At 41.1% G+C, this 18,080-nt stretch overlaps 49 non-coding genes across 49 annotated transcripts; all 49 read right to left on the bottom strand.

Moving 5' to 3' along the window:
* Nucleotides 1-67: 67 nt before the first annotated feature.
* On the bottom strand, nt 68-186 carry LOC143700428 (5S ribosomal RNA). Its single transcript, XR_013189318.1, has one exon. It is a non-coding gene; the product is annotated as a 5S ribosomal RNA (ribosomal RNA).
* Nucleotides 187-557: 371 nt separating this feature from the next.
* Nucleotides 558-676, bottom strand: LOC143700427 (5S ribosomal RNA). Its single transcript, XR_013189317.1, has one exon. It is a non-coding gene; the product is annotated as a 5S ribosomal RNA (ribosomal RNA).
* Nucleotides 677-838: 162 nt separating this feature from the next.
* On the bottom strand, nt 839-957 carry LOC143700426 (5S ribosomal RNA). Its single transcript, XR_013189316.1, has one exon. It is a non-coding gene; the product is annotated as a 5S ribosomal RNA (ribosomal RNA).
* A 162-nt stretch (nt 958-1,119) lies between these two features.
* LOC143700425 (5S ribosomal RNA) lies at nt 1,120-1,238 on the bottom strand. The gene has a single exon (XR_013189315.1). It is a non-coding gene; the product is annotated as a 5S ribosomal RNA (ribosomal RNA).
* A 363-nt stretch (nt 1,239-1,601) lies between these two features.
* LOC143700424 (5S ribosomal RNA) lies at nt 1,602-1,720 on the bottom strand. Its single transcript, XR_013189314.1, has one exon. It is a non-coding gene; the product is annotated as a 5S ribosomal RNA (ribosomal RNA).
* Nucleotides 1,721-1,882: 162 nt separating this feature from the next.
* On the bottom strand, nt 1,883-2,001 carry LOC143700108 (5S ribosomal RNA). Its single transcript, XR_013189009.1, has one exon. It is a non-coding gene; the product is annotated as a 5S ribosomal RNA (ribosomal RNA).
* A 162-nt stretch (nt 2,002-2,163) lies between these two features.
* On the bottom strand, nt 2,164-2,282 carry LOC143700422 (5S ribosomal RNA). Its single transcript, XR_013189312.1, has one exon. It is a non-coding gene; the product is annotated as a 5S ribosomal RNA (ribosomal RNA).
* Nucleotides 2,283-2,444: 162 nt separating this feature from the next.
* Nucleotides 2,445-2,563, bottom strand: LOC143700421 (5S ribosomal RNA). Its single transcript, XR_013189311.1, has one exon. It is a non-coding gene; the product is annotated as a 5S ribosomal RNA (ribosomal RNA).
* Nucleotides 2,564-2,725: 162 nt separating this feature from the next.
* On the bottom strand, nt 2,726-2,844 carry LOC143700011 (5S ribosomal RNA). Its single transcript, XR_013188916.1, has one exon. It is a non-coding gene; the product is annotated as a 5S ribosomal RNA (ribosomal RNA).
* Nucleotides 2,845-3,007: 163 nt separating this feature from the next.
* LOC143700420 (5S ribosomal RNA) lies at nt 3,008-3,126 on the bottom strand. The gene has a single exon (XR_013189310.1). It is a non-coding gene; the product is annotated as a 5S ribosomal RNA (ribosomal RNA).
* A 162-nt stretch (nt 3,127-3,288) lies between these two features.
* On the bottom strand, nt 3,289-3,407 carry LOC143700060 (5S ribosomal RNA). The gene has a single exon (XR_013188962.1). It is a non-coding gene; the product is annotated as a 5S ribosomal RNA (ribosomal RNA).
* A 363-nt stretch (nt 3,408-3,770) lies between these two features.
* Nucleotides 3,771-3,889, bottom strand: LOC143700419 (5S ribosomal RNA). The gene has a single exon (XR_013189309.1). It is a non-coding gene; the product is annotated as a 5S ribosomal RNA (ribosomal RNA).
* Nucleotides 3,890-4,260: 371 nt separating this feature from the next.
* On the bottom strand, nt 4,261-4,379 carry LOC143700418 (5S ribosomal RNA). Its single transcript, XR_013189308.1, has one exon. It is a non-coding gene; the product is annotated as a 5S ribosomal RNA (ribosomal RNA).
* A 162-nt stretch (nt 4,380-4,541) lies between these two features.
* LOC143700106 (5S ribosomal RNA) lies at nt 4,542-4,660 on the bottom strand. Its single transcript, XR_013189007.1, has one exon. It is a non-coding gene; the product is annotated as a 5S ribosomal RNA (ribosomal RNA).
* A 162-nt stretch (nt 4,661-4,822) lies between these two features.
* On the bottom strand, nt 4,823-4,941 carry LOC143700417 (5S ribosomal RNA). Its single transcript, XR_013189307.1, has one exon. It is a non-coding gene; the product is annotated as a 5S ribosomal RNA (ribosomal RNA).
* Nucleotides 4,942-5,103: 162 nt separating this feature from the next.
* Nucleotides 5,104-5,222, bottom strand: LOC143700416 (5S ribosomal RNA). The gene has a single exon (XR_013189306.1). It is a non-coding gene; the product is annotated as a 5S ribosomal RNA (ribosomal RNA).
* A 162-nt stretch (nt 5,223-5,384) lies between these two features.
* On the bottom strand, nt 5,385-5,503 carry LOC143700415 (5S ribosomal RNA). The gene has a single exon (XR_013189305.1). It is a non-coding gene; the product is annotated as a 5S ribosomal RNA (ribosomal RNA).
* A 366-nt stretch (nt 5,504-5,869) lies between these two features.
* LOC143700414 (5S ribosomal RNA) lies at nt 5,870-5,988 on the bottom strand. The gene has a single exon (XR_013189304.1). It is a non-coding gene; the product is annotated as a 5S ribosomal RNA (ribosomal RNA).
* A 363-nt stretch (nt 5,989-6,351) lies between these two features.
* On the bottom strand, nt 6,352-6,470 carry LOC143700413 (5S ribosomal RNA). Its single transcript, XR_013189303.1, has one exon. It is a non-coding gene; the product is annotated as a 5S ribosomal RNA (ribosomal RNA).
* Nucleotides 6,471-6,843: 373 nt separating this feature from the next.
* On the bottom strand, nt 6,844-6,962 carry LOC143700411 (5S ribosomal RNA). The gene has a single exon (XR_013189301.1). It is a non-coding gene; the product is annotated as a 5S ribosomal RNA (ribosomal RNA).
* Nucleotides 6,963-7,333: 371 nt separating this feature from the next.
* LOC143700410 (5S ribosomal RNA) lies at nt 7,334-7,452 on the bottom strand. The gene has a single exon (XR_013189300.1). It is a non-coding gene; the product is annotated as a 5S ribosomal RNA (ribosomal RNA).
* Nucleotides 7,453-7,614: 162 nt separating this feature from the next.
* LOC143700409 (5S ribosomal RNA) lies at nt 7,615-7,733 on the bottom strand. The gene has a single exon (XR_013189299.1). It is a non-coding gene; the product is annotated as a 5S ribosomal RNA (ribosomal RNA).
* A 162-nt stretch (nt 7,734-7,895) lies between these two features.
* Nucleotides 7,896-8,014, bottom strand: LOC143700408 (5S ribosomal RNA). Its single transcript, XR_013189298.1, has one exon. It is a non-coding gene; the product is annotated as a 5S ribosomal RNA (ribosomal RNA).
* Nucleotides 8,015-8,377: 363 nt separating this feature from the next.
* LOC143700407 (5S ribosomal RNA) lies at nt 8,378-8,496 on the bottom strand. Its single transcript, XR_013189297.1, has one exon. It is a non-coding gene; the product is annotated as a 5S ribosomal RNA (ribosomal RNA).
* Nucleotides 8,497-8,867: 371 nt separating this feature from the next.
* LOC143700406 (5S ribosomal RNA) lies at nt 8,868-8,986 on the bottom strand. Its single transcript, XR_013189296.1, has one exon. It is a non-coding gene; the product is annotated as a 5S ribosomal RNA (ribosomal RNA).
* A 371-nt stretch (nt 8,987-9,357) lies between these two features.
* Nucleotides 9,358-9,476, bottom strand: LOC143700405 (5S ribosomal RNA). Its single transcript, XR_013189295.1, has one exon. It is a non-coding gene; the product is annotated as a 5S ribosomal RNA (ribosomal RNA).
* Nucleotides 9,477-9,638: 162 nt separating this feature from the next.
* LOC143700404 (5S ribosomal RNA) lies at nt 9,639-9,757 on the bottom strand. The gene has a single exon (XR_013189294.1). It is a non-coding gene; the product is annotated as a 5S ribosomal RNA (ribosomal RNA).
* Nucleotides 9,758-9,919: 162 nt separating this feature from the next.
* Nucleotides 9,920-10,038, bottom strand: LOC143700403 (5S ribosomal RNA). Its single transcript, XR_013189293.1, has one exon. It is a non-coding gene; the product is annotated as a 5S ribosomal RNA (ribosomal RNA).
* Nucleotides 10,039-10,200: 162 nt separating this feature from the next.
* Nucleotides 10,201-10,319, bottom strand: LOC143700402 (5S ribosomal RNA). The gene has a single exon (XR_013189292.1). It is a non-coding gene; the product is annotated as a 5S ribosomal RNA (ribosomal RNA).
* Nucleotides 10,320-10,682: 363 nt separating this feature from the next.
* Nucleotides 10,683-10,801, bottom strand: LOC143700399 (5S ribosomal RNA). Its single transcript, XR_013189290.1, has one exon. It is a non-coding gene; the product is annotated as a 5S ribosomal RNA (ribosomal RNA).
* Nucleotides 10,802-11,172: 371 nt separating this feature from the next.
* LOC143700398 (5S ribosomal RNA) lies at nt 11,173-11,291 on the bottom strand. The gene has a single exon (XR_013189289.1). It is a non-coding gene; the product is annotated as a 5S ribosomal RNA (ribosomal RNA).
* A 371-nt stretch (nt 11,292-11,662) lies between these two features.
* Nucleotides 11,663-11,781, bottom strand: LOC143700397 (5S ribosomal RNA). The gene has a single exon (XR_013189288.1). It is a non-coding gene; the product is annotated as a 5S ribosomal RNA (ribosomal RNA).
* Nucleotides 11,782-11,943: 162 nt separating this feature from the next.
* LOC143700396 (5S ribosomal RNA) lies at nt 11,944-12,062 on the bottom strand. The gene has a single exon (XR_013189287.1). It is a non-coding gene; the product is annotated as a 5S ribosomal RNA (ribosomal RNA).
* A 162-nt stretch (nt 12,063-12,224) lies between these two features.
* Nucleotides 12,225-12,343, bottom strand: LOC143700010 (5S ribosomal RNA). Its single transcript, XR_013188915.1, has one exon. It is a non-coding gene; the product is annotated as a 5S ribosomal RNA (ribosomal RNA).
* A 163-nt stretch (nt 12,344-12,506) lies between these two features.
* On the bottom strand, nt 12,507-12,625 carry LOC143700395 (5S ribosomal RNA). The gene has a single exon (XR_013189286.1). It is a non-coding gene; the product is annotated as a 5S ribosomal RNA (ribosomal RNA).
* A 162-nt stretch (nt 12,626-12,787) lies between these two features.
* LOC143700059 (5S ribosomal RNA) lies at nt 12,788-12,906 on the bottom strand. The gene has a single exon (XR_013188961.1). It is a non-coding gene; the product is annotated as a 5S ribosomal RNA (ribosomal RNA).
* A 372-nt stretch (nt 12,907-13,278) lies between these two features.
* Nucleotides 13,279-13,397, bottom strand: LOC143700394 (5S ribosomal RNA). Its single transcript, XR_013189285.1, has one exon. It is a non-coding gene; the product is annotated as a 5S ribosomal RNA (ribosomal RNA).
* A 372-nt stretch (nt 13,398-13,769) lies between these two features.
* Nucleotides 13,770-13,888, bottom strand: LOC143700393 (5S ribosomal RNA). Its single transcript, XR_013189284.1, has one exon. It is a non-coding gene; the product is annotated as a 5S ribosomal RNA (ribosomal RNA).
* A 371-nt stretch (nt 13,889-14,259) lies between these two features.
* On the bottom strand, nt 14,260-14,378 carry LOC143700392 (5S ribosomal RNA). The gene has a single exon (XR_013189283.1). It is a non-coding gene; the product is annotated as a 5S ribosomal RNA (ribosomal RNA).
* Nucleotides 14,379-14,540: 162 nt separating this feature from the next.
* On the bottom strand, nt 14,541-14,659 carry LOC143700391 (5S ribosomal RNA). The gene has a single exon (XR_013189282.1). It is a non-coding gene; the product is annotated as a 5S ribosomal RNA (ribosomal RNA).
* A 162-nt stretch (nt 14,660-14,821) lies between these two features.
* Nucleotides 14,822-14,940, bottom strand: LOC143700009 (5S ribosomal RNA). The gene has a single exon (XR_013188914.1). It is a non-coding gene; the product is annotated as a 5S ribosomal RNA (ribosomal RNA).
* A 163-nt stretch (nt 14,941-15,103) lies between these two features.
* On the bottom strand, nt 15,104-15,222 carry LOC143700390 (5S ribosomal RNA). Its single transcript, XR_013189281.1, has one exon. It is a non-coding gene; the product is annotated as a 5S ribosomal RNA (ribosomal RNA).
* Nucleotides 15,223-15,384: 162 nt separating this feature from the next.
* On the bottom strand, nt 15,385-15,503 carry LOC143700058 (5S ribosomal RNA). The gene has a single exon (XR_013188960.1). It is a non-coding gene; the product is annotated as a 5S ribosomal RNA (ribosomal RNA).
* A 372-nt stretch (nt 15,504-15,875) lies between these two features.
* LOC143700388 (5S ribosomal RNA) lies at nt 15,876-15,994 on the bottom strand. The gene has a single exon (XR_013189279.1). It is a non-coding gene; the product is annotated as a 5S ribosomal RNA (ribosomal RNA).
* Nucleotides 15,995-16,365: 371 nt separating this feature from the next.
* LOC143700387 (5S ribosomal RNA) lies at nt 16,366-16,484 on the bottom strand. The gene has a single exon (XR_013189278.1). It is a non-coding gene; the product is annotated as a 5S ribosomal RNA (ribosomal RNA).
* Nucleotides 16,485-16,848: 364 nt separating this feature from the next.
* Nucleotides 16,849-16,967, bottom strand: LOC143700386 (5S ribosomal RNA). Its single transcript, XR_013189277.1, has one exon. It is a non-coding gene; the product is annotated as a 5S ribosomal RNA (ribosomal RNA).
* Nucleotides 16,968-17,128: 161 nt separating this feature from the next.
* On the bottom strand, nt 17,129-17,247 carry LOC143700091 (5S ribosomal RNA). Its single transcript, XR_013188993.1, has one exon. It is a non-coding gene; the product is annotated as a 5S ribosomal RNA (ribosomal RNA).
* A 162-nt stretch (nt 17,248-17,409) lies between these two features.
* LOC143700384 (5S ribosomal RNA) lies at nt 17,410-17,528 on the bottom strand. The gene has a single exon (XR_013189276.1). It is a non-coding gene; the product is annotated as a 5S ribosomal RNA (ribosomal RNA).
* A 372-nt stretch (nt 17,529-17,900) lies between these two features.
* LOC143700383 (5S ribosomal RNA) lies at nt 17,901-18,019 on the bottom strand. Its single transcript, XR_013189275.1, has one exon. It is a non-coding gene; the product is annotated as a 5S ribosomal RNA (ribosomal RNA).
* Nucleotides 18,020-18,080: the final 61 nt, after the last annotated feature.

The raw sequence follows: 18,080 nt of genomic DNA, 5'->3' as shown, positions 1-18,080 counted from the left end.
TTCTGAAGAATCTCAGAGACTTTTTAAGGCTTTTTGAAGCTCAGGCACTCTTTTTTTTTTTTTTAAAAGCTTACAGCACCTGGTATTCCCAGGCGGTCTCCCATCCAAGTACTAACCAGGCCCGACCCTGCTTAGCTTCCGAGATCAGACGAGATCGGGCGTGCCCAAGGTGGTATGGCCGTAAGCGAATAGTGCTGCCAAAATTGGGCTATTTAAAAGGTTAGACCATTAGTGAAGAAAACTAAGAACAACTTTTGAAAAAACTCAAGCTCTTTCATGCTTTCTGAAGAATCTCAGAGACTTTTTAAGGCTTTTTGAAGAAGCTCAGGGACTCTTTTTTTTTTTTCTTAAAAAAGCTTACAACACCTAGTATTCCCATGCGGCCTCCCATCCAAGTACTAACCAGGCCTTATTTAAAAGCTTAGACCATTAGTGAAGAAGACTAAGAAGAACTTTTGAAAAAACTCAAACTCTTTCATGCTTTCTGAAGAATCTCAGAGACTTTTTAAGGCTTTTTGAAGCTCAGGCACTCTTTTTTTTTTTTTTTTTTTTTTAAAAGCTTACAGCACCTGGTATTCCCAGGCGGTCTCCCATCCAAGTACTAACCAGGCCCGACCCTGCTTAGCTTCCGAGATCAGACGAGATCGGGCGTGCCCAAGGTGGTATGGCCGTAAGCGAATACTGCTGCCAAAATTGGGCTATTTAAAAGGTTAGACCATTAGTGAAGAAAACTAAGAACAACTTTTGAAAAAACTCAAACTCTTTCATGCTTTCTGAAGAATCTCAGAGACTTTTTAAGGCTTTTTGAAGCTCAGGCACTCTTTTTTTTTTTTTTAAAAGCTTACAGCACCTGGTATTCCCAGGCGGTCTCCCATCCAAGTACTAACCAGGCCCGACCCTGCTTAGCTTCCGAGATCAGACGAGATCGGGCGTGCCCAAGGTGGTATGGCCGTAAGCGAATACTGCTGCCAAAATTGGGCTATTTAAAAGGTTAGACCATTAGTGAAGAAAACTAAGAACAACTTTTGAAAAAACTCAAACTCTTTCATGCTTTCTGAAGAATCTCAGAGACTTTTTAAGGCTTTTTGAAGCTCAGGCACTCTTTTTTTTTTTTTTAAAAGCTTACAGCACCTGGTATTCCCAGGCGGTCTCCCATCCAAGTACTAACCAGGCCCGACCCTGCTTAGCTTCCGAGATCAGACGAGATCGGGCGTGCCCAAGGTGGTATGGCCGTAAGCTAAAACTGCTGCCAAAATTGGGCTATTTAAAAGGTTAGACCATTAGTGAAGAAAACTAAGAACAACTTTTGAAAAAACTCAAGCTCTTTCATGCTTTCTGAAGAATCTCAGAGACTTTTTAAGGCTTTTTGAAGAAGCTCAGGGACTCTTTTTTTTTTTTCTTAAAAAAGCTTACAACACCTAGTATTCCCATGCGGCCTCCCATCCAAGTACTAACCAGGCCTTATTTAAAAGCTTAGACCATTAGTGAAGAAGACTAAGAAGAACTTTTGAAAAAACTCAAACTCTTTCATGCTTTCTGAAGAATCTCAGAGACTTTTTAAGGCTTTTTGAAGCTCAGGCACTCTTTTTTTTTTTTTTAAAAGCTTACAGCACCTGGTATTCCCAGGCGGTCTCCCATCCAAGTACTAACCAGGCCCGACCCTGCTTAGCTTCCGAGATCAGACGAGATCGGGCGTGCCCAAGGTGGTATGGCCGTAAGCGAATAGTGCTGCCAAAATTGGGCTATTTAAAAGGTTAGACCATTAGTGAAGAAAACTAAGAACAACTTTTGAAAAAACTCAAACTCTTTCATGCTTTCTGAAGAATCTCAGAGACTTTTTAAGGCTTTTTGAAGCTCAGGCACTCTTTTTTTTTTTTTAAAAAGCTTACAGCACCTGGTATTCCCAGGCGGTCTCCCATCCAAGTACTAACCAGGCCCGACCCTGCTTAGCTTCCGAGATCAGACGAGATGGGGCGTGCCCAAGGTGGTATGGCCGTAAGCGAATACTGCTGCCAAAATTGGGCTATTTAAAAGGTTAGACCATTAGTGAAGAAAACTAAGAACAACTTTTGAAAAAACTCAAACTCTTTCATGCTTTCTGAAGAATCTCAGAGACTTTTTAAGGCTTTTTGAAGCTCAGGCACTCTTTTTTTTTTTTTTAAAAGCTTACAGCACCTGGTATTCCCAGGCGGTCTCCCATCCAAGTACTAACCAGGCCCGACCCTGCTTAGCTTCCGAGATCAGACGAGATCGGGCGTGCCCAAGGTGGTATGGCCGTAAGCGAATACTGCTGCCAAAATTGGGCTATTTAAAAGGTTAGACCATTAGTGAAGAAAACTAAGAACAACTTTTGAAAAAACTCAAACTCTTTCATGCTTTCTGAAGAATCTCAGAGACTTTTTAAGGCTTTTTGAAGCTCAGGCACTCTTTTTTTTTTTTTTAAAAGCTTACAGCACCTGGTATTCCCAGGCGGTCTCCCATCCAAGTACTAACCAGGCCCGACCCTGCTTAGCTTCCGAGATCAGACGAGATCGGGCGTGCCCAAGGTGGTATGGCCGTAAGCGAATACTGCTGCCAAAATTGGGCTATTTAAAAGGTTAGACCATTAGTGAAGAAAACTAAGAACAACTTTTGAAAAAACTCAAACTCTTTCATGCTTTCTGAAGAATCTCAGAGACTTTTTAAGGCTTTTTGAAGCTCAGGCACTCTTTTTTTTTTTTTTAAAAGCTTACAGCACCTGGTATTCCCAGGCGGGCTCCCATCCAAGTACTAACCAGGCCCGACCCTGCTTAGCTTCCGAGATCAGACGAGATCGGGCGTGCCCAAGGTGGTATGGCCGTAAGCGAATACTGCTGCCAAAATTGGGCTATTTAAAAGGTTAGACCATTAGTGAAGAAAACTAAGAACAACTTTTGAAAAAACTCAAACTCTTTCATGCTTTCTGAAGAATCTCAGAGACTTTTTAAGGCTTTTTGAAGCTCAGGCACTCTTTTTTTTTTTTTTTAAAAGCTTACAGCACCTGGTATTCCCAGGCGGTCTCCCATCCAAGTACTAACCAGGCCCGACCCTGCTTAGCTTCCGAGATCAGACGAGATCGGGCGTGCCCAAGGTGGTATGGCCGTAAGCGAATACTGCTGCCAAAATTGGGCTATTTAAAAGGTTAGACCATTAGTGAAGAAAACTAAGAACAACTTTTGAAAAAACTCAAACTCTTTCATGCTTTCTGAAGAATCTCAGAGACTTTTTAAGGCTTTTTGAAGCTCAGGCACTCTTTTTTTTTTTTTTAAAAGCTTACAGCACCTGGTATTCCCAGGCGGTCTCCCATCCAAGTACTAAGCAGGCCCGACCCTGCTTAGCTTCCGAGATCAGACGAGATCGGGCGTGCCCAAGGTGGTATGGCCGTAAGCTAAAACTGCTGCCAAAATTGGGCTATTTAAAAGGTTAGACCATTAGTGAAGAAAACTAAGAACAACTTTTGAAAAAACTCAAGCTCTTTCGTGCTTTCTGAAGAATCTCAGAGACTTTTTAAGGCTTTTTGAAGAAGCTCAGGGACTCTTTTTTTTTTTTCTTAAAAAAGCTTACAACACCTAGTATTCCCATGCGGCCTCCCATCCAAGTACTAACCAGGCCTTATTTAAAAGCTTAGACCATTAGTGAAGAAGACTAAGAAGAACTTTTGAAAAAACTCAAACTCTTTCATGCTTTCTGAAGAATCTCAGAGACTTTTTAAGGCTTTTTGAAGCTCAGGCACTCTTTTTTTTTTTTTTAAAAGCTTACAGCACCTGGTATTCCCAGGCGGTCTCCCATCCAAGTACTAACCAGGCCCGACCCTGCTTAGCTTCCGAGATCAGACGAGATCGGGCGTGCCCAAGGTGGTATGGCCGTAAGCTAAAACTGCTGCCAAAATTGGGCTATTTAAAAGGTTAGACCATTAGTGAAGAAAACTAAGAACAACTTTTGAAAAAACTCAAGCTCTTTCATGCTTTCTGAAGAATCTCAGAGACTTTTTAAGGCTTTTTGAAGAAGCTCAGGGACTCTTTTTTTTTTTTCTTAAAAAAGCTTACAACACCTAGTATTCCCATGCGGCCTCCCATCCAAGTACTAACCAGGCCTTATTTAAAAGCTTAGACCATTAGTGAAGAAGACTAAGAAGAACTTTTGAAAAAACTCAAACTCTTTCATGCTTTCTGAAGAATCTCAGAGACTTTTTAAGGCTTTTTGAAGCTCAGGCACTCTTTTTTTTTTTTTTTTTTTTTTAAAAGCTTACAGCACCTGGTATTCCCAGGCGGTCTCCCATCCAAGTACTAACCAGGCCCGACCCTGCTTAGCTTCCGAGATCAGACGAGATCGGGCGTGCCCAAGGTGGTATGGCCGTAAGCGAATAGTGCTGCCAAAATTGGGCTATTTAAAAGGTTAGACCATTAGTGAAGAAAACTAAGAACAACTTTTGAAAAAACTCAAACTCTTTCATGCTTTCTGAAGAATCTCAGAGACTTTTTAAGGCTTTTTGAAGCTCAGGCACTCTTTTTTTTTTTTTAAAAAGCTTACAGCACCTGGTATTCCCAGGCGGTCTCCCATCCAAGTACTAACCAGGCCCGACCCTGCTTAGCTTCCGAGATCAGACGAGATGGGGCGTGCCCAAGGTGGTATGGCCGTAAGCGAATACTGCTGCCAAAATTGGGCTATTTAAAAGGTTAGACCATTAGTGAAGAAAACTAAGAACAACTTTTGAAAAAACTCAAACTCTTTCATGCTTTCTGAAGAATCTCAGAGACTTTTTAAGGCTTTTTGAAGCTCAGGCACTCTTTTTTTTTTTTTTAAAAGCTTACAGCACCTGGTATTCCCAGGCGGTCTCCCATCCAAGTACTAACCAGGCCCGACCCTGCTTAGCTTCCGAGATCAGACGAGATCGGGCGTGCCCAAGGTGGTATGGCCGTAAGCGAATACTGCTGCCAAAATTGGGCTATTTAAAAGGTTAGACCATTAGTGAAGAAAACTAAGAACAACTTTTGAAAAAACTCAAACTCTTTCATGCTTTCTGAAGAATCTCAGAGACTTTTTAAGGCTTTTTGAAGCTCAGGCACTCTTTTTTTTTTTTTTAAAAGCTTACAGCACCTGGTATTCCCAGGCGGTCTCCCATCCAAGTACTAACCAGGCCCGACCCTGCTTAGCTTCCGAGATCAGACGAGATCGGGCGTGCCCAAGGTGGTATGGCCGTAAGCGAATACTGCTGCCAAAATTGGGCTATTTAAAAGGTTAGACCATTAGTGAAGAAAACTAAGAACAACTTTTGAAAAAACTCAAACTCTTTCATGCTTTCTGAAGAATCTCAGAGACTTTTTAAGGCTTTTTGAAGCTCAGGCACTCTTTTTTTTTTTTTTAAAAGCTTACAGCACCTGGTATTCCCAGGCGGTCTCCCATCCAAGTACTAACCAGGCCCGACCCTGCTTAGCTTCCGAGATCAGACGAGATCGGGCGTGCCCAAGGTGGTATGGCCGTAAGCTAAAACTGCTGCCAAAATTGGGCTATTTAAAAGGTTAGACCATTAGTGAAGAAAACTAAGAACAACTTTTGAAAAAACTCAAGCTCTTTCATGCTTTCTGAAGAATCTCAGAGACTTTTTAAGGCTTTTTGAAGAAGCTCAGGGACTCTTTTTTTTTTTTCTTAAAAAAGCTTACAACACCTAGTATTCCCATGCGGCCTCCCATCCAAGTACTAACCAGGCCTTATTTAAAAGCTTAGACCATTAGTGAAGAAGACTAAGAAGAACTTTTGAAAAAACTCAAACTCTTTCATGCTTTCTGAAGAATCTCAGAGACTTTTTAAGGCTTTTTGAAGCTCAGGCACTCTTTTTTTTTTTTTTTTTAAAAGCTTACAGCACCTGGTATTCCCAGGCGGTCTCCCATCCAAGTACTAACCAGGCCCGACCCTGCTTAGCTTCCGAGATCAGACGAGATCGGGCGTGCCCAAGGTGGTATGGCCGTAAGCTAAAACTGCTGCCAAAATTGGGCTATTTAAAAGGTTAGACCATTAGTGAAGAAAACTAAGAACAACTTTTGAAAAAACTCAAGCTCTTTCATGCTTTCTGAAGAATCTCAGAGACTTTTTAAGGCTTTTTGAAGAAGCTCAGGGACTCTTTTTTTTTTTTCTTAAAAAAGCTTACAACACCTAGTATTCCCATGCGGCCTCCCATCCAAGTACTAACCAGGCCTTATTTAAAAGCTTAGACCATTAGTGAAGAAGACTAAGAAGAACTTTTGAAAAAACTCAAACTCTTTCATGCTTTCTGAAGAATCTCAGAGACTTTTTAAGGCTTTTTGAAGCTCAGGCACTCTTTTTTTTTTTTTTAAAAGCTTACAGCACCTGGTATTCCCAGGCGGTCTCCCATCCAAGTACTAACCAGGCCCGACCCTGCTTAGCTTCCGAGATCAGACGAGATCGGGCGTGCCCAAGGTGGTATGGCCGTAAGCTAAAACTGCTGCCAAAATTGGGCTATTTAAAAGGTTAGACCATTAGTGAAGAAAACTAAGAACAACTTTTGAAAAAACTCAAGCTCTTTCATGCTTTCTGAAGAATCTCAGAGACTTTTTAAGGCTTTTTGAAGAAGCTCAGGGACTCTTTTTTTTTTTTCTTAAAAAAGCTTACAACACCTAGTATTCCCATGCGGCCTCCCATCCAAGTACTAACCAGGCCTTATTTAAAAGCTTAGACCATTAGTGAAGAAGACTAAGAAGAACTTTTGAAAAAACTCAAACTCTTTCATGCTTTCTGAAGAATCTCAGAGACTTTTTAAGGCTTTTTGAAGCTCAGGCACTCTTTTTTTTTTTTTTTTTTTTTTTTAAAAGCTTACAGCACCTGGTATTCCCAGGCGGTCTCCCATCCAAGTACTAACCAGGCCCGACCCTGCTTAGCTTCCGAGATCAGACGAGATCGGGCGTGCCCAAGGTGGTATGGCCGTAAGCTAAAACTGCTGCCAAAATTGGGCTATTTAAAAGGTTAGACCATTAGTGAAGAAAACTAAGAACAACTTTTGAAAAAACTCAAGCTCTTTCATGCTTTCTGAAGAATCTCAGAGACTTTTTAAGGCTTTTTGAAGAAGCTCAGGGACTCTTTTTTTTTTTTCTTAAAAAAGCTTACAACACCTAGTATTCCCATGCGGCCTCCCATCCAAGTACTAACCAGGCCTTATTTAAAAGCTTAGACCATTAGTGAAGAAGACTAAGAAGAACTTTTGAAAAAACTCAAACTCTTTCATGCTTTCTGAAGAATCTCAGAGACTTTTTAAGGCTTTTTGAAGCTCAGGCACTCTTTTTTTTTTTTTTTTTTTTTTAAAAGCTTACAGCACCTGGTATTCCCAGGCGGTCTCCCATCCAAGTACTAACCAGGCCCGACCCTGCTTAGCTTCCGAGATCAGACGAGATCGGGCGTGCCCAAGGTGGTATGGCCGTAAGCGAATACTGCTGCCAAAATTGGGCTATTTAAAAGGTTAGACCATTAGTGAAGAAAACTAAGAACAACTTTTGAAAAAACTCAAACTCTTTCATGCTTTCTGAAGAATCTCAGAGACTTTTTAAGGCTTTTTGAAGCTCAGGCACTCTTTTTTTTTTTTTTAAAAGCTTACAGCACCTGGTATTCCCAGGCGGTCTCCCATCCAAGTACTAACCAGGCCCGACCCTGCTTAGCTTCCGAGATCAGACGAGATCGGGCGTGCCCAAGGTGGTATGGCCGTAAGCGAATACTGCTGCCAAAATTGGGCTATTTAAAAGGTTAGACCATTAGTGAAGAAAACTAAGAACAACTTTTGAAAAAACTCAAACTCTTTCATGCTTTCTGAAGAATCTCAGAGACTTTTTAAGGCTTTTTGAAGCTCAGGCACTCTTTTTTTTTTTTTTAAAAGCTTACAGCACCTGGTATTCCCAGGCGGTCTCCCATCCAAGTACTAACCAGGCCCGACCCTGCTTAGCTTCCGAGATCAGACGAGATCGGGCGTGCCCAAGGTGGTATGGCCGTAAGCTAAAACTGCTGCCAAAATTGGGCTATTTAAAAGGTTAGACCATTAGTGAAGAAAACTAAGAACAACTTTTGAAAAAACTCAAGCTCTTTCATGCTTTCTGAAGAATCTCAGAGACTTTTTAAGGCTTTTTGAAGAAGCTCAGGGACTCTTTTTTTTTTTTCTTAAAAAAGCTTACAACACCTAGTATTCCCATGCGGCCTCCCATCCAAGTACTAACCAGGCCTTATTTAAAAGCTTAGACCATTAGTGAAGAAGACTAAGAAGAACTTTTGAAAAAACTCAAACTCTTTCATGCTTTCTGAAGAATCTCAGAGACTTTTTAAGGCTTTTTGAAGCTCAGGCACTCTTTTTTTTTTTTTTAAAAGCTTACAGCACCTGGTATTCCCAGGCGGTCTCCCATCCAAGTACTAACCAGGCCCGACCCTGCTTAGCTTCCGAGATCAGACGAGATCGGGCGTGCCCAAGGTGGTATGGCCGTAAGCTAAAACTGCTGCCAAAATTGGGCTATTTAAAAGGTTAGACCATTAGTGAAGAAAACTAAGAACAACTTTTGAAAAAACTCAAGCTCTTTCATGCTTTCTGAAGAATCTCAGAGACTTTTTAAGGCTTTTTGAAGAAGCTCAGGGACTCTTTTTTTTTTTTCTTAAAAAAGCTTACAACACCTAGTATTCCCATGCGGCCTCCCATCCAAGTACTAACCAGGCCTTATTTAAAAGCTTAGACCATTAGTGAAGAAGACTAAGAAGAACTTTTGAAAAAACTCAAACTCTTTCATGCTTTCTGAAGAATCTCAGAGACTTTTTAAGGCTTTTTGAAGCTCAGGCACTCTTTTTTTTTTTTTTTTTTTTTTAAAAGCTTACAGCACCTGGTATTCCCAGGCGGTCTCCCATCCAAGTACTAACCAGGCCCGACCCTGCTTAGCTTCCGAGATCAGACGAGATCGGGCGTGCCCAAGGTGGTATGGCCGTAAGCGAATACTGCTGCCAAAATTGGGCTATTTAAAAGGTTAGACCATTAGTGAAGAAAACTAAGAACAACTTTTGAAAAAACTCAAGCTCTTTCATGCTTTCTGAAGAATCTCAGAGACTTTTTAAGGCTTTTTGAAGAAGCTCAGGGACTCTTTTTTTTTTTTCTTAAAAAAGCTTACAACACCTAGTATTCCCATGCGGCCTCCCATCCAAGTACTAACCAGGCCTTATTTAAAAGCTTAGACCATTAGTGAAGAAGACTAAGAAGAACTTTTGAAAAAACTCAAACTCTTTCATGCTTTCTGAAGAATCTCAGAGACTTTTTAAGGCTTTTTGAAGCTCAGGCACTCTTTTTTTTTTTTTTTTTTTTTTAAAAGCTTACAGCACCTGGTATTCCCAGGCGGTCTCCCATCCAAGTACTAACCAGGCCCGACCCTGCTTAGCTTCCGAGATCAGACGAGATCGGGCGTGCCCAAGGTGGTATGGCCGTAAGCGAATACTGCTGCCAAAATTGGGCTATTTAAAAGGTTAGACCATTAGTGAAGAAAACTAAGAACAACTTTTGAAAAAACTCAAACTCTTTCATGCTTTCTGAAGAATCTCAGAGACTTTTTAAGGCTTTTTGAAGCTCAGGCACTCTTTTTTTTTTTTTTAAAAGCTTACAGCACCTGGTATTCCCAGGCGGTCTCCCATCCAAGTACTAACCAGGCCCGACCCTGCTTAGCTTCCGAGATCAGACGAGATCGGGCGTGCCCAAGGTGGTATGGCCGTAAGCGAATACTGCTGCCAAAATTGGGCTATTTAAAAGGTTAGACCATTAGTGAAGAAAACTAAGAACAACTTTTGAAAAAACTCAAACTCTTTCATGCTTTCTGAAGAATCTCAGAGACTTTTTAAGGCTTTTTGAAGCTCAGGCACTCTTTTTTTTTTTTTTAAAAGCTTACAGCACCTGGTATTCCCAGGCGGTCTCCCATCCAAGTACTAACCAGGCCCGACCCTGCTTAGCTTCCGAGATCAGACGAGATCGGGCGTGCCCAAGGTGGTATGGCCGTAAGCGAATACTGCTGCCAAAATTGGGCTATTTAAAAGGTTAGACCATTAGTGAAGAAAACTAAGAACAACTTTTGAAAAAACTCAAACTCTTTCATGCTTTCTGAAGAATCTCAGAGACTTTTTAAGGCTTTTTGAAGCTCAGGCACTCTTTTTTTTTTTTTTAAAAGCTTACAGCACCTGGTATTCCCAGGCGGTCTCCCATCCAAGTACTAACCAGGCCCGACCCTGCTTAGCTTCCGAGATCAGACGAGATCGGGCGTGCCCAAGGTGGTATGGCCGTAAGCTAAAACTGCTGCCAAAATTGGGCTATTTAAAAGGTTAGACCATTAGTGAAGAAAACTAAGAACAACTTTTGAAAAAACTCAAGCTCTTTCATGCTTTCTGAAGAATCTCAGAGACTTTTTAAGGCTTTTTGAAGAAGCTCAGGGACTCTTTTTTTTTTTTCTTAAAAAAGCTTACAACACCTAGTATTCCCATGCGGCCTCCCATCCAAGTACTAACCAGGCCTTATTTAAAAGCTTAGACCATTAGTGAAGAAGACTAAGAAGAACTTTTGAAAAAACTCAAACTCTTTCATGCTTTCTGAAGAATCTCAGAGACTTTTTAAGGCTTTTTGAAGCTCAGGCACTCTTTTTTTTTTTTTTAAAAGCTTACAGCACCTGGTATTCCCAGGCGGTCTCCCATCCAAGTACTAACCAGGCCCGACCCTGCTTAGCTTCCGAGATCAGACGAGATCGGGCGTGCCCAAGGTGGTATGGCCGTAAGCTAAAACTGCTGCCAAAATTGGGCTATTTAAAAGGTTAGACCATTAGTGAAGAAAACTAAGAACAACTTTTGAAAAAACTCAAGCTCTTTCATGCTTTCTGAAGAATCTCAGAGACTTTTTAAGGCTTTTTGAAGAAGCTCAGGGACTCTTTTTTTTTTTTCTTAAAAAAGCTTACAACACCTAGTATTCCCATGCGGCCTCCCATCCAAGTACTAACCAGGCCTTATTTAAAAGCTTAGACCATTAGTGAAGAAGACTAAGAAGAACTTTTGAAAAAACTCAAACTCTTTCATGCTTTCTGAAGAATCTCAGAGACTTTTTAAGGCTTTTTGAAGCTCAGGCACTCTTTTTTTTTTTTTTTTTTTTTTAAAAGCTTACAGCACCTGGTATTCCCAGGCGGTCTCCCATCCAAGTACTAACCAGGCCCGACCCTGCTTAGCTTCCGAGATCAGACGAGATCGGGCGTGCCCAAGGTGGTATGGCCGTAAGCGAATACTGCTGCCAAAATTGGGCTATTTAAAAGGTTAGACCATTAGTGAAGAAAACTAAGAACAACTTTTGAAAAAACTCAAGCTCTTTCATGCTTTCTGAAGAATCTCAGAGACTTTTTAAGGCTTTTTGAAGAAGCTCAGGGACTCTTTTTTTTTTTTCTTAAAAAAGCTTACAACACCTAGTATTCCCATGCGGCCTCCCATCCAAGTACTAACCAGGCCTTATTTAAAAGCTTAGACCATTAGTGAAGAAGACTAAGAAGAACTTTTGAAAAAACTCAAACTCTTTCATGCTTTCTGAAGAATCTCAGAGACTTTTTAAGGCTTTTTGAAGCTCAGGCACTCTTTTTTTTTTTTTTTTTTTTTTAAAAGCTTACAGCACCTGGTATTCCCAGGCGGTCTCCCATCCAAGTACTAACCAGGCCCGACCCTGCTTAGCTTCCGAGATCAGACGAGATCGGGCGTGCCCAAGGTGGTATGGCCGTAAGCGAATACTGCTGCCAAAATTGGGCTATTTAAAAGGTTAGACCATTAGTGAAGAAAACTAAGAACAACTTTTGAAAAAACTCAAACTCTTTCATGCTTTCTGAAGAATCTCAGAGACTTTTTAAGGCTTTTTGAAGCTCAGGCACTCTTTTTTTTTTTTTTAAAAGCTTACAGCACCTGGTATTCCCAGGCGGTCTCCCATCCAAGTACTAACCAGGCCCGACCCTGCTTAGCTTCCGAGATCAGACGAGATCGGGCGTGCCCAAGGTGGTATGGCCGTAAGCGAATACTGCTGCCAAAATTGGGCTATTTAAAAGGTTAGACCATTAGTGAAGAAAACTAAGAACAACTTTTGAAAAAACTCAAACTCTTTCATGCTTTCTGAAGAATCTCAGAGACTTTTTAAGGCTTTTTGAAGCTCAGGCACTCTTTTTTTTTTTTTTAAAAGCTTACAGCACCTGGTATTCCCAGGCGGGCTCCCATCCAAGTACTAACCAGGCCCGACCCTGCTTAGCTTCCGAGATCAGACGAGATCGGGCGTGCCCAAGGTGGTATGGCCGTAAGCGAATACTGCTGCAAAAATTGGGCTATTTAAAAGGTTAGACCATTAGTGAAGAAAACTAAGAACAACTTTTGAAAAAACTCAAACTCTTTCATGCTTTCTGAAGAATCTCAGAGACTTTTTAAGGCTTTTTGAAGCTCAGGCACTCTTTTTTTTTTTTTTTAAAAGCTTACAGCACCTGGTATTCCCAGGCGGTCTCCCATCCAAGTACTAACCAGGCCCGACCCTGCTTAGCTTCCGAGATCAGACGAGATCGGGCGTGCCCAAGGTGGTATGGCCGTAAGCGAATACTGCTGCCAAAATTGGGCTATTTAAAAGGTTAGACCATTAGTGAAGAAAACTAAGAACAACTTTTGAAAAAACTCAAACTCTTTCATGCTTTCTGAAGAATCTCAGAGACTTTTTAAGGCTTTTTGAAGCTCAGGCACTCTTTTTTTTTTTTTTAAAAGCTTACAGCACCTGGTATTCCCAGGCGGTCTCCCATCCAAGTACTAAGCAGGCCCGACCCTGCTTAGCTTCCGAGATCAGACGAGATCGGGCGTGCCCAAGGTGGTATGGCCGTAAGCTAAAACTGCTGCCAAAATTGGGCTATTTAAAAGGTTAGACCATTAGTGAAGAAAACTAAGAACAACTTTTGAAAAAACTCAAGCTCTTTCGTGCTTTCTGAAGAATCTCAGAGACTTTTTAAGGCTTTTTGAAGAAGCTCAGGGACTCTTTTTTTTTTTTCTTAAAAAAGCTTACAACACCTAGTATTCCCATGCGGCCTCCCATCCAAGTACTAACCAGGCCTTATTTAAAAGCTTAGACCATTAGTGAAGAAGACTAAGAAGAACTTTTGAAAAAACTCAAACTCTTTCATGCTTTCTGAAGAATCTCAGAGACTTTTTAAGGCTTTTTGAAGCTCAGGCACTCTTTTTTTTTTTTTTTTTTTTTTTAAAAGCTTACAGCACCTGGTATTCCCAGGCGGTCTCCCATCCAAGTACTAACCAGGCCCGACCCTGCTTAGCTTCCGAGATCAGACGAGATCGGGCGTGCCCAAGGTGGTATGGCCGTAAGCTAAAACTGCTGCCAAAATTGGGCTATTTAAAAGGTTAGACCATTAGTGAAGAAAACTAAGAACAACTTTTGAAAAAACTCAAGCTCTTTCATGCTTTCTGAAGAATCTCAGAGACTTTTTAAGGCTTTTTGAAGAAGCTCAGGGACTCTTTTTTTTTTTTCTTAAAAAAGCTTACAACACCTAGTATTCCCATGCGGCCTCCCATCCAAGTACTAACCAGGCCTTATTTAAAAGCTTAGACCATTAGTGAAGAAGACTAAGAAGAACTTTTGAAAAAACTCAAACTCTTTCATGCTTTCTGAAGAATCTCAGAGACTTTTTAAGGCTTTTTGAAGCTCAGGCACTCTTTTTTTTTTTTTTTTTTTTTTTAAAAGCTTACAGCACCTGGTATTCCCAGGCGGTCTCCCATCCAAGTACTAACCAGGCCCGACCCTGCTTAGCTTCCGAGATCAGACGAGATCGGGCGTGCCCAAGGTGGTATGGCCGTAAGCGAATACTGCTGCCAAAATTGGGCTATTTAAAAGGTTAGACCATTAGTGAAGAAAACTAAGAACAACTTTTGAAAAAACTCAAGCTCTTTCATGCTTTCTGAAGAATCTCAGAGACTTTTTAAGGCTTTTTGAAGAAGCTCAGGGACTCTTTTTTTTTTTTCTTAAAAAAGCTTACAACACCTAGTATTCCCATGCGGCCTCCCATCCAAGTACTAACCAGGCCTTATTTAAAAGCTTAGACCATTAGTGAAGAAGACTAAGAAGAACTTTTGAAAAAACTCAAACTCTTTCATGCTTTCTGAAGAATCTCAGAGACTTTTTAAGGCTTTTTGAAGCTCAGGCACTCTTTTTTTTTTTTTTTTTTTTTTAAAAGCTTACAGCACCTGGTATTCCCAGGCGGTCTCCCATCCAAGTACTAACCAGGCCCGACCCTGCTTAGCTTCCGAGATCAGACGAGATCGGGCGTGCCCAAGGTGGTATGGCCGTAAGCGAATACTGCTGCCAAAATTGGGCTATTTAAAAGGTTAGACCATTAGTGAAGAAAACTAAGAACAACTTTTGAAAAAACTCAAACTCTTTCATGCTTTCTGAAGAATCTCAGAGACTTTTTAAGGCTTTTTGAAGCTCAGGCACTCTTTTTTTTTTTTTTAAAAGCTTACAGCACCTGGTATTCCCAGGCGGTCTCCCATCCAAGTACTAACCAGGCCCGACCCTGCTTAGCTTCCGAGATCAGACGAGATCGGGCGTGCCCAAGGTGGTATGGCCGTAAGCGAATACTGCTGCCAAAATTGGGCTATTTAAAAGGTTAGACCATTAGTGAAGAAAACTAAGAACAACTTTTGAAAAAACTCAAACTCTTTCATGCTTTCTGAAGAATCTCAGAGACTTTTTAAGGCTTTTTGAAGCTCAGGCACTCTTTTTTTTTTTTTTAAAAGCTTACAGCACCTGGTATTCCCAGGCGGGCTCCCATCCAAGTACTAACCAGGCCCGACCCTGCTTAGCTTCCGAGATCAGACGAGATCGGGCGTGCCCAAGGTGGTATGGCCGTAAGCGAATACTGCTGCAAAAATTGGGCTATTTAAAAGGTTAGACCATTAGTGAAGAAAACTAAGAACAACTTTTGAAAAAACTCAAACTCTTTCATGCTTTCTGAAGAATCTCAGAGACTTTTTAAGGCTTTTTGAAGCTCAGGCACTCTTTTTTTTTTTTTTTAAAAGCTTACAGCACCTGGTATTCCCAGGCGGTCTCCCATCCAAGTACTAACCAGGCCCGACCCTGCTTAGCTTCCGAGATCAGACGAGATCGGGCGTGCCCAAGGTGGTATGGCCGTAAGCGAATACTGCTGCCAAAATTGGGCTATTTAAAAGGTTAGACCATTAGTGAAGAAAACTAAGAACAACTTTTGAAAAAACTCAAACTCTTTCATGCTTTCTGAAGAATCTCAGAGACTTTTTAAGGCTTTTTGAAGCTCAGGCACTCTTTTTTTTTTTTTTAAAAGCTTACAGCACCTGGTATTCCCAGGCGGTCTCCCATCCAAGTACTAAGCAGGCCCGACCCTGCTTAGCTTCCGAGATCAGACGAGATCGGGCGTGCCCAAGGTGGTATGGCCGTAAGCTAAAACTGCTGCCAAAATTGGGCTATTTAAAAGGTTAGACCATTAGTGAAGAAAACTAAGAACAACTTTTGAAAAAACTCAAGCTCTTTCGTGCTTTCTGAAGAATCTCAGAGACTTTTTAAGGCTTTTTGAAGAAGCTCAGGGACTCTTTTTTTTTTTTCTTAAAAAAGCTTACAACACCTAGTATTCCCATGCGGCCTCCCATCCAAGTACTAACCAGGCCTTATTTAAAAGCTTAGACCATTAGTGAAGAAGACTAAGAAGAACTTTTGAAAAAACTCAAACTCTTTCATGCTTTCTGAAGAATCTCAGAGACTTTTTAAGGCTTTTTGAAGCTCAGGCACTCTTTTTTTTTTTTTTTTTTTTTTTAAAAGCTTACAGCACCTGGTATTCCCAGGCGGTCTCCCATCCAAGTACTAACCAGGCCCGACCCTGCTTAGCTTCCGAGATCAGACGAGATCGGGCGTGCCCAAGGTGGTATGGCCGTAAGCTAAAACTGCTGCCAAAATTGGGCTATTTAAAAGGTTAGACCATTAGTGAAGAAAACTAAGAACAACTTTTGAAAAAACTCAAGCTCTTTCATGCTTTCTGAAGAATCTCAGAGACTTTTTAAGGCTTTTTGAAGAAGCTCAGGGACTCTTTTTTTTTTTTCTTAAAAAAGCTTACAACACCTAGTATTCCCATGCGGCCTCCCATCCAAGTACTAACCAGGCCTTATTTAAAAGCTTAGACCATTAGTGAAGAAGACTAAGAAGAACTTTTGAAAAAACTCAAACTCTTTCATGCTTTCTGAAGAATCTCAGAGACTTTTTAAGGCTTTTTGAAGCTCAGGCACTCTTTTTTTTTTTTTTTTTTTTTTAAAAGCTTACAGCACCTGGTATTCCCAGGCGGTCTCCCATCCAAGTACTAACCAGGCCCGACCCTGCTTAGCTTCCGAGATCAGACGAGATCGGGCGTGCCCAAGGTGGTATGGCCGTAAGCTAAAACTGCTGCCAAAATTGGGCTATTTAAAAGGTTAGACCATTAGTGAAGAAAACTAAGAACAACTTTTGAAAAAACTCAAGCTCTTTCATGCTTTCTGAAGAATCTCAGAGACTTTTTAAGGCTTTTTGAAGAAGCTCAGGGACTCTTTTTTTTTTTTTCTTAAAAAAGCTTACAACACCTAGTATTCCCATGCGGCCTCCCATCCAAGTACTAACCAGGCCTTATTTAAAAGCTTAGACCATTAGTGAAGAAGACTAAGAAGAACTTTTGAAAAAACTCAAACTCTTTCATGCTTTCTGAAGAATCTCAGAGACTTTTTAAGGCTTTTTGAAGCTCAGGCACTCTTTTTTTTTTTTTTAAAAGCTTACAGCACCTGGTATTCCCAGGCGGTCTCCCATCCAAGTACTAACCAGGCCCGACCCTGCTTAGCTTCCGAGATCAGACGAGATCGGGCGTGCCCAAGGTGGTATGGCCGTAAGCGAATACTGCTGCCAAAATTGGGCTATTTAAAAGGTTAGACCATTAGTGAAGAAAACTAAGAACAACTTTTGAAAAAACTCAAACTCTTTCATGCTTTCTGAAGAATCTCAGAGACTTTTTAAGGCTTTTTGAAGCTCAGGCACTCTTTTTTTTTTTTTAAAAGCTTACATTACCTGGTATTCCCAGGCGGTCTCCCATCCAAGTACTAACCAGGCCCGACCCTGCTTAGCTTCCGAGATCAGACGAGATCGGGCGTGCCCAAGGTGGTATGGCCGTAAGCGAATACTGCTGCCAAAATTGGGCTATTTAAAAGGTTAGACCATTAGTGAAGAAAACTAAGAACAACTTTTGAAAAAACTCAAACTCTTTCATGCTTTCTGAAGAATCTCAGAGACTTTTTAAGGCTTTTTGAAGCTCAGGCACTCTTTTTTTTTTTTTTAAAAGCTTACAGCACCTGGTATTCCCAGGCGGTCTCCCATCCAAGTACTAACCAGGCCCGACCCTGCTTAGCTTCCGAGATCAGACGAGATCGGGCGTGCCCAAGGTGGTATGGCCGTAAGCTAAAACTGCTGCCAAAATTGGGCTATTTAAAAGGTTAGACCATTAGTGAAGAAAACTAAGAACAACTTTTGAAAAAACTCAAGCTCTTTCATGCTTTCTGAAGAATCTCAGAGACTTTTTAAGGCTTTTTGAAGAAGCTCAGGGACTCTTTTTTTTTTTTCTTAAAAAAGCTTACAACACCTAGTATTCCCATGCGGCCTCCCATCCAAGTACTAACCAGGCCTTATTTAAAAGCTTAGACCATTAGTGAAGAAGACTAAGAAGAACTTTTGAAAAAACTCAAACTCTTTCATGCTTTCTGAAGAATCTCAGAGACTTTTTAAGGCTTTTTGAAGCTCAGGCACTCTTTTTTTTTTTTTTTTTTTTTTTAAAAGCTTACAGCACCTGGTATTCCCAGGCGGTCTCCCATCCAAGTACTAACCAGGCCCGACCCTGCTTAGCTTCCGAGATCAGACGAGATCGGGCGTGCCCAAGGTGGTATGGCCGTAAGCGAATACTGCTGCCAAAATTGGGCTATTTAAAAGGTTAGACCATTAGTGAAGAAAACTAAGA

Source organism: Siphateles boraxobius, unplaced genomic scaffold, assembly GCF_051911475.1.
Source record: "Siphateles boraxobius isolate OS27281-9 unplaced genomic scaffold, OSU_SipBor_1 317, whole genome shotgun sequence".
In the NCBI taxonomy this organism is placed as follows: Eukaryota; Metazoa; Chordata; class Actinopteri; order Cypriniformes; family Leuciscidae; genus Siphateles; species Siphateles boraxobius.
Note: the sequence above shows the minus strand (reverse complement) of the source record. Positions and strands in the feature narration are given on the sequence as shown.